This window comes from Euprymna scolopes, chromosome 19 (genome assembly GCF_053919585.1).
Source record: "Euprymna scolopes isolate OS-2025 chromosome 19, ASM5391958v1, whole genome shotgun sequence".
In the NCBI taxonomy this organism is placed as follows: Eukaryota; Metazoa; Mollusca; class Cephalopoda; order Sepiida; family Sepiolidae; genus Euprymna; species Euprymna scolopes.
The window spans coordinates 115,213,524-115,222,835 of record NC_136500.1 but is presented as its reverse complement, the minus strand read 5'-3'; the positions used below and the strand labels follow the sequence as shown (position 1 = coordinate 115,222,835).

Genomic DNA, 9,312 nt, shown 5'->3' with positions numbered 1-9,312 from the left:
AATAATAATAATAATAATAATAATAATAATAATAATAATAATAATTTAAAAAATCAGTCCTATGATTGCATATCTCTGCTTGGGAACGTAAAGATGGGCAAACGTCTTATGTGGGATTAATTCTCAGTACTATGTGAAGTATTATCAAAGTTTTATCATTTCAAAGTTATATCATTTTAAAGTTTTATAATTTCAAAGTTATATCATATCAAAGTTATATAATTTCAAAGTTAAATTATTTCAAAGTTATATAATTTCAAATTTATATCATTTCAAAGTGTCGTATCATTTTAAAGTTATATCATTTCAAAGTTATATCATATCAAAGTTATAACATTTCAAAGTTAAAGAATTTCAAAGTTATATCCTATCACAATTAATATATCATTTCAAAGGTATTATTTCAAAGTTATATAATTGAAGTTATATAATTGAGAAGTTATATCATTTCAAAGTTTTTTCATATCAAAGTTATATCATTTTAAAGTTATATCATTTCCAAGTGTTATATCATTTCAAAGTTATATTATTTAAAAGTTAATATCTAAAAAACGATTTCTCTGATTAGGCTGAAATATTGTATGGTGGTTACTGTTGCCAAAAAGTATCAGACATATGTATTAAATTTGGAAAAATTGGAAATGGAAATACCATCCAAATTTTGACATTGATCAAGGTCAAGATTATATATAATGTGAGGTTTTATTGCAACTTTTATTCATGGGTAAGGGAATTTACGCTAAACAGAATTAAAGTTGAACTTTCTCCTTTTCCGCAACTTTGATCTTTGATGTAGATATTCCAAAATTTAATCAGTTCTAAGGTTGAACATGTCCGATATTTTACCAAGTTTGGTGACGATTGGTCAAGCGATGTGGACGCTACGCTTTATACAAACAAACAAACAAACAAACAAGCATGCTGACAAAACAATAACAAGACCCAAAATATAACCTTCTTGGCAGAAGTAAAAAAAAAAACAAAAAAAAGATGTGTATGTTTAAACATAAATTATGTATATATCCTTTTATAGAGAAGAGACTATTTGTAAGAGAAAATATAAATAGTCTGGTCAGTTACTCACAGTGCGTGACATGAGTTGAATTAGAGTTACGTTAGGGTCAGGGTCATGTTTACAGTTAGCTCTCAACGTGGGAATCAATGAAACTAATTTCTTGGCGTACAAAATGCAGAATAAACACCATTGTTGAACGCATCGCGGTAAGATGGACAAATATGAGTGTACGCATATGTGGAGACAAATACTGCAAATACTCAATGATATGAATGATTCGTAAATAATACAACGTTTTCTTTGGGATTTTACTAATTGTGTAATTAAGGCACGACAAATGTACGACAACTGCTCCTGATCAATTCTATTCGTGTGATATTTAAACATATCATTCGAGTTATCTGGGATTCTTATTTCAAGAACAACAAGAAGCAACCAATTTTAATTTAGACTGATTGACATGCTGATGTTTTCGCTAAAAAATTTTATAAACAAACAAACAAAACTTTTTTCCAGATTTGGGGGAAATAAATAATGTATTGTATATTTATTTTTACTTATCTTTTTTTTTTTTATATTTACTATTACAAAAAGCAAAATTTACTATTAAAAATATTTACGATTTTAAAGAGTAAAAAAATAGTTTTTGTGTGTGTTTTTTTTTAAGTTAAAGGGACGTTTATTCTTTTTTTTATGTTTGGTTCGTATATTTTAAAATATTTCCTCAAGTTTGAAAGAGAACTTATTTATTTTTACAACGTTTTTAGCGATTTTTACAAAGATTTTTACGAATTTTTACAACGTTCTTTTAGCAATTTTTACGATTTTTAGCGATGTTTACCACGACTTTTAGCGATTTTTACGAGTTTTAGCGATTTTTACAACGATTTTTTAGCGAGTTTTACACGATTTTTAGCGATTTTTAAAAACAATTTTTACAACGATTTTTAAAAACGATTTTTACAACGATTTTTAGCGAAGAAAAAACGGTAGTGGGCATTTGTCGTGCCTTAATTTGTCGTGCCTAAATATAACAGGAATAGAGAATCAGAAGAACGGTGATGGTTGATCAGTGGTTAACGACACGAGCTGATAACCGAATTTTCATTTTCACTTTGAAACGTTGACAACCATCACGTGGTCCCTCCCGTAAATACTCGATATCCTTCCAAAAGGAATTCTTAATAGAAAAATATAAGAAGAAATGAATGCCAATAAAATCATCATGAATGATGCACAACAACAACAACAACAACAACAACAACACGCATGAGCAGTTGTCGTACATTTGTCATGCCTTAATTTGCCGGACTTAAATAGTAAAACCGTTTTCTTTATTGCAACTAACATTTTGTCTATCTTTTGTGATGTGATGGAAGTATTTTATTGTGTGGGGGCGGAGCTCGCCTGCAAAGGACCCTATACAAGCTTGATCGCATTTAAAAAAAAAAAAGGGTCAAATGAAAACAAAAAACCGGACATTTTATTTATTGGCTGTTTAATTAATAAACATAATTCGTACAAGAATGGTGTTAAGAACAAAACTGAATTTTTTAATTTCAGGAAGAATTCAAAAAATTTGGCAGCGATTTCTCTGGTGTGTATTGGTTGACCGGCATGATTCGTTCATGATTACCGCCAAGAGTCTGTATTATAAAAAGAAGTGGTCATACAGTAACAAGACTCGAATGGGTAGAGGCAATAACTTTGTAGGATATTTGTACAGACGAGCGAACCACAGCAATTGCTTCGACCGGGGATGCATCTTTTCGTGTATGGTGTGCACTGGAAATAAAAAAATAACCATGCTGTTTATCATAGCTATAATGTCAATCAACAACATACTCAGAAAAATGTAATGAGGGATACAAGTTTACATACATAGCACAAAGAATAAACCACCTCATGTATACGGACGATGTGAAGCATGCAAGTAATAAAAACATCCATTACGGCTAAGGCAATGAGCTAAAATATATAATATGAAACATATGCTTAAATTTTGGAAATAATAACAATAAATATGTGACTAAATTGTGGTTATTCCGTTAACGAGATTCGTATTTTTTGTTGAATTGCTAATACAATTTGAGGGTCAGACTTTTTTTTTTTTTTATTTTTTTTTTTGCATCCGTTTCCACGTCTCACGGTCCTGGATATGACCTTAAACTATATCCGATGGTGAGGCCCCAGCTTGCAGGCCTTTGGGAGTGTGGAGCCACCCTTTAATTGCCATTGCTCCCAGGTCCACTCTGACCCGGAGTGGTAGCACCTGTTAGGGTCCCAACTATGGGTTAAATAGAATACGACTTAAAAAACAAATATACTATATTAAAAAAATCGTTCTTCAAAATCACCAGATTCGGCATTAAATAACCTGAAAAGGGTTCATATGCCGTAAAACAAAACAACCAACCAACCACGTTTCACTATAACAGAAATAGGAATCTAAGGCGCTTGTCCAGAACTGCCCTATCGTCATTATGAAAAATAGATAAATAAAAATCTGTAATATGTTTGCACCTGTGACACGAAGAAAATCTCGTACAGCAAAAATCACGTAAATTGATCAGTTAATTTTTATTTTTTATAAAAGAAAATCATTATAAAGCGTTTTTAAGTTTTCAAAATATCTATTTTAAGAATGGATTTCTAAAATCTCGCAAAGGTTTGAATTATTTGAAGTTATCTTTTTCTTTCTTCAGACTGTTTTCGAGATGGCGTTGCAATATCATTGTTCCTAGTTTAGACATAAAATTTGATTTTCTTATTTAAAAACAAAGCTATTTGATCAAATTACATGTTTTTTTTGTACACTATTTTTTCCATCACGAGGAAGTACATCATACATTATTTTAATTTATTTTTGATTTTTATGGGGAAGGGAATTCTGAACATAAATATGAAAATAAAGTCAATATTTAAAATAAAGTTAATCTCAGAAAAGGCAACATTTCTCGCAGCCAAGCAATAAACTCTAATACAATTGTAGATCAGTTGAAATGGGTGTCAGGTTTCTACTAATTGGAAAAAAAAAACTTGACTCGTCTGCTGTTCCTATAGAAGCCTGACCCTAACCTGCTTATAGAAGAGAGGGGAATCGTTGTATGTTTAATCAGTGTTGTGTTTGATGTGACATGCAAACTTAAAATCCTGAAACGATTATAAATGTTGTATAGGAGCCGCTCACTAATTAATTGGCCGCACGCCTCAAATTGAACAGATTCTCGTTTGATGATGATGATGATGGTCTTTTTGCAGCAAACTATCTTTAATTCAAGTAGCATTCGTTAATTGTGGTAGAAAGGAAAACTGTTCTCAAATTAATCGTACAACGGCACAGATAAGTTCACTCGTCCAAAAAAAAAAAAAAAAAAAAACATGAAGAAAAAAGTTATATGTCCATCAATGTTTCGTCTTTATTGTAAGACTTCTTCAGGGCGAATAAATTGAAGAACATAAAATATCGGAACAATATTTGAAAATATATTTCCAAAAAAAGTTATATTAAGAGAGTAAATTTATCATATAGCAAAAAAAAAAAAAAAAGAAAAAAAAAAAGAAGAAATCTCATTCGCTTTACAGCGCTAAAACTTTTTTTTTTTAATTTCCAGCGACTGTTTCGTTCTGAAATAAAACAACGTCATCCTTTTCACAACAAACATATTTTCAAATATTGTACTGGTATTTCATTTTCTTCAATTTATTCATCCAAACGAAAAAAAAAATGAATAAAAAATTTTTTTGTTTCAATCAAATAATGCCCGTGCGACCGAAAAAAAATAACCGCGGTAGGCAGGCTCGAACCTGAAACGTGAAGGAAGGGAAAAAGGTAAGTAACAAACGCTTTTACCCACGACGACTTATGACGTCATAAACTTGAAAAAAGGTTTATAAACATAAATGCGTACATGACTTGCAAAAATGACGTTGCAAAAGTGACCCCCCCTTGCAAGAAATTGTTTAGTTGACCATCACAGAATAAATCTTTTTTTCTAATTCTTAGAATATATATATATATATATATATATATATATATATATATATATATATATATATATATATATATATATATATATATATATATATATAATGTCTGACAGAAATGGTTGGAAGGGAGAAAACTAGTCAAGAACATCAGGGAAGAATTTTTGAAGAAAATAACTCAATAAAATAAAATATTAAATTCAGTATTATACCATTTTATAATTTAATAACTGGAATCCAAAATGGAAATCATGAACTAATTCAATTATTTATACAAAAGAACACACACACACACACACACACACACACACACACACATATATCATGATTCTTTGAGGGGTACCAAATTTATATAATGCAATCATGAAAGGAAGACGAAAATTCATGATTAAAAAGTTAAAATAAAGCCAACGTTTAAAATAAAGTTAACGGGGGTGAAGAGAATAAAAGGAGGGGAAAAATGAGTGAGTCAGCTGACCGGTTTCGCCCTCGTTTTATCAAAGCTGTGTCGAGGGATTTGGGAGAAATGGGAATCGAAATTATGTACAGATAAAAATAACGTTATGTTACGTTATGTATGAAAAAAAATGAGGAAAAGTGATTGGAATACAGCAACGTTATATTACTTGAAGATCCAAGAGACTAATCACGCTCAAACCTAACAGGCATTCCTTCTGATTACAGAGGGAAGGCCTTCTCAACCGAACGTGAACAGTCTCCAAGATATTTAAATGAAATAGTGAGTGAGCACGACTCAAGATTGTAAAAGAATTCGTGCTAAAGTTCGCTGCACAAGACGGGTTTTTCATAAGGTGGTCAGTAATTGAAGGCCCGTATGTATTGCCAATTACGTCCGTTGTTTGGTATGTTCCATTTCTGATTTTGGTAGGTACGTGTTGTTGGACTCTTCCGTCCAATCTTAATGTTGTTCGACCCACATAGTTGGCACTGCAACTACATTCAAAATTGTAAATTACATTATTATTATGATCGGGGGGGGTAGAACGTCTTTTCGAGAGGATGGCATTAACGTTCTCTACGAGAACACAACACGTACATTTGAAACAAAATAACAATTTTGCACTGTTGAACTGATTTGCTTTACAAATTTCTCACTTACTGCCTCCAGTAGATATACTGGGCAGTTATTAATTGTTTTGGTTACAGAGGATTTTGCTATTTCCCTCTGTATAACTGACCTAATCACATCCAACGGGTATCCATTTTTGGAGAGGGTATCAGTAATCATTTTTAATTCCTCATCCAATTTTGATTTTGAGCAGATCATAAGGGCACAATATGTTAGGGTCCAAATTAGATTTATCTTATGTTTTCGGGAACAAAATGAATCCCAACGTGTATGCAGTAGGTTTACGGTATATTGGTGTAAGGTGACTTGATGATGTTTTCGTTACCAATACATCAAGGAAAGCTATGGACGAAATAGATTCCCCTTCATAAGTGTATTGTAACGCGGGATGCATATTATTAAGTAAGGAGAAAAAACTATTTGCCTCTGTTTGGTTATTGAAGGTGCAAAATGTGTCATCTACATAGCAAAAATAGATCAATGGTTTAATGGGCCCAGAGAGCAATTGTTCTTCATGGAAACCCACAAAAATATTCGCCATTATCGGCCTAAAACTGAGCCCATCGAAACACCTTCTATTTGCCGATACATTACATCGTTGAAGTTGAATTCAACAGATGCAGTGGCAAATTTCGTCAGCTCAATAAATATACTTTCAGAAATGGGAGGAGGCGATATCTGACTACGATATCAAAAAATCTGTACAGCTATCTACAGTCTCTGAAATCGGGACGCAAGTAAACAGGTTGCTAATGTCGTAAGAACACATAAATTTATTAACAACCTAAAACCTCTGAATAAAATCTGCAAAATAAAATGAATCTTTCAAATAGTGTTTACTGTAATATTTTAATATTGGTTGCAAAATATTTAAGATACATTTTGCAACTTTATGCTGTGATGATGCAACTTTATGCTGTGATGACAAAATGGACCTTAAGGGAATACCTACTTTGTGAGATTCCGGTAAACCATACAATCTATGGCGGATCGAAATTGAGGGCCTTATCTCATGAGCTATGTCCGATGGCAGTACACCACTCTTAACCCACTTGACTAATTTCTTTTGAAATTTAGATTCTAAAGAGGTTGTACGATTATGAGTTGCAACAGAGCCCATTTTTATAAATTTATCCGTGTGTTCAATATGGTAGACATTTTGTCGACATAATCATAATGATCTAGTATTACAACCCCTGAACCTTTATCTGGTCTAGTAATAACATATATATATATATATATATATATATATATATATATATATATATATATATATATATAATGTCAGACATTTTTGCAACGCTATTTTTGCAAGTCATGTACGCGTTTATGTTTATAATTGCTGATTTCTTCAAAAGGCGAAGAATTAAAAGATACATCTGCCTTACTTTTAATGCTAGGTTTATTTATGGTGTCTTTTACATATATTAAAAACCCTTCCCAATACTTTTGCTGATGAGGAAACTTTGTTTTTTTTAAAATACTATATGTAAAAATTATTGTCCGTGGCTTAATGTCTACCACAATAAAAACATTATTTTCCGAAACGATCGTACAAATTATTGACTTTATTGTTGTTCCTTCTTGTGAAACGGATTTTTAATTTAATTCTAATTTTAATTTTAAATTATCAATCACATTACTTAATGTGTGTATATATATATATATATATATATATATATTATACATCTATATATATATATATATATATATATATATATATATATATATATATAAATGTAAAGTTGGTTCGTTCTAAACGAATAAAACCATATTTCTACGTTACCAATTTTTTTGCAATTTTCAGACAACCCATTTTTAGAGTCGAGGTATGTTTTTATGTTATTAAAATAAATTTACCTCGCGAATTATTAAAATATTAAAATATTAAATAAAATAAATATATTTTTTTAACCGTTACTGCGAATCTGTTCTGTTGATAAAACTGAACTTCCGGTTCGATTCATTTCACAGCCACGAATTGACAAAAGATTTCATTTTCTGTTAACTCGATAAGTAAAAAAAAAAAAAAACATATTTCATTTGTTTATCTTCCAAATTTTTTAATGTACACATTTTTTCATTTGGTTGCAATAAATAATCTTATATCGAAAAACAAAAAAAAAAAAAAACTCAAAAAGCAAGCGACAAACTTTTTTTTGGCTTTATATAATAAAATATAAGGCCAAAAAAAAGTTTGTCGCTTGCTTTTTGAGTTTTTTTTTTGTTTTTCGATATAAGATTACTCATGCAGAGAGTGATCCGTGCTGAAATAATGTTATTATTTAAAAAGTTATTCTTAACATGGGGAGGGAAGGATGTTTTGTACCTATTCTGTACTTTAACCTTACAATTGAATAAATAAATAAAAAAAACATATCGTAAAACGTTATTTAAACGTGGAAATATGATTTAAAAAAATAGCGCGGATCGCTTTCGGCATTAGCACCATTTTTATTTATTGCGGACTATTATTCTCATCTTTATTAGTTGTTGTTTCACGACTTTTCGGCCAACTATTCCTCTGGCCTTCATGAAAAGAAGTAAGTCCTTTTATAAATGTTCAGTAACTTTTTCCTTTTATTATTCTTAAAGAGTAAAACTTTTCTTATTCATGAAAGGAGTTAAGCCTACGTAAATAAATAAATGTTTGTACACGTGACAAATTATCAATAAATGGTTTAGTTACTTTTTAAAAAAAATTATTTATGAAAAGAGTTAACGTAAATAATGTTTGTAAAAGTGCGAAAGGCAACGTTGTACAACCATCACTCCCATGCTTAATTTCTATACTTATAGGTTTTTGGAATTTTTTCACTGGATTATTATTGATTGGACACTAATTAAACAGATTATTAAAAAAAAAATGTAAAAAAGAAATCATTATTTCGACATTTGAAAGTGGTGCTCACTTTTTAGTTACAACGTTCTGATAAATCAGTCACCCATTTTGTAAACAATAAAAACGCGGTATATCAAAACCATAGAAAGTAAAAATAATGAGTCTTTACAGCATTTGTATGTCAGAAATATATTTTTTTCTCAAAGAAAAAAAATAGATTGAACACGACTTTTTATTGTTTTTATGAAAATAAAGTTTCGAGTTTTTTAATTATTTTTTTTTTTTACTTATTTAGTCAATTTGTGTGTGTGTGTTTTTTAAAAATTGTTTTATGAAAGGTGAGGTTTTTTTTCAAAACTTTTTTTTTTTTAAATTTTT

General features: G+C 30.2%; 1 long non-coding RNA gene across 1 annotated transcript in view; it reads right to left on the bottom strand.

Moving 5' to 3' along the window:
* Window positions 1–2,496: 2,496 nt before the first annotated feature.
* Window positions 2,497–9,312, bottom strand: part of LOC145239889 (uncharacterized) — a 113,621-nt gene continuing 106,805 nt past the window's right edge. Inside the window, exon 3 of the long non-coding RNA XR_013862390.1 lies at window positions 2,497–2,800. This is a non-coding gene — a long non-coding RNA (uncharacterized LOC145239889). The remainder of the gene's footprint in view (window positions 2,801–9,312) is intronic.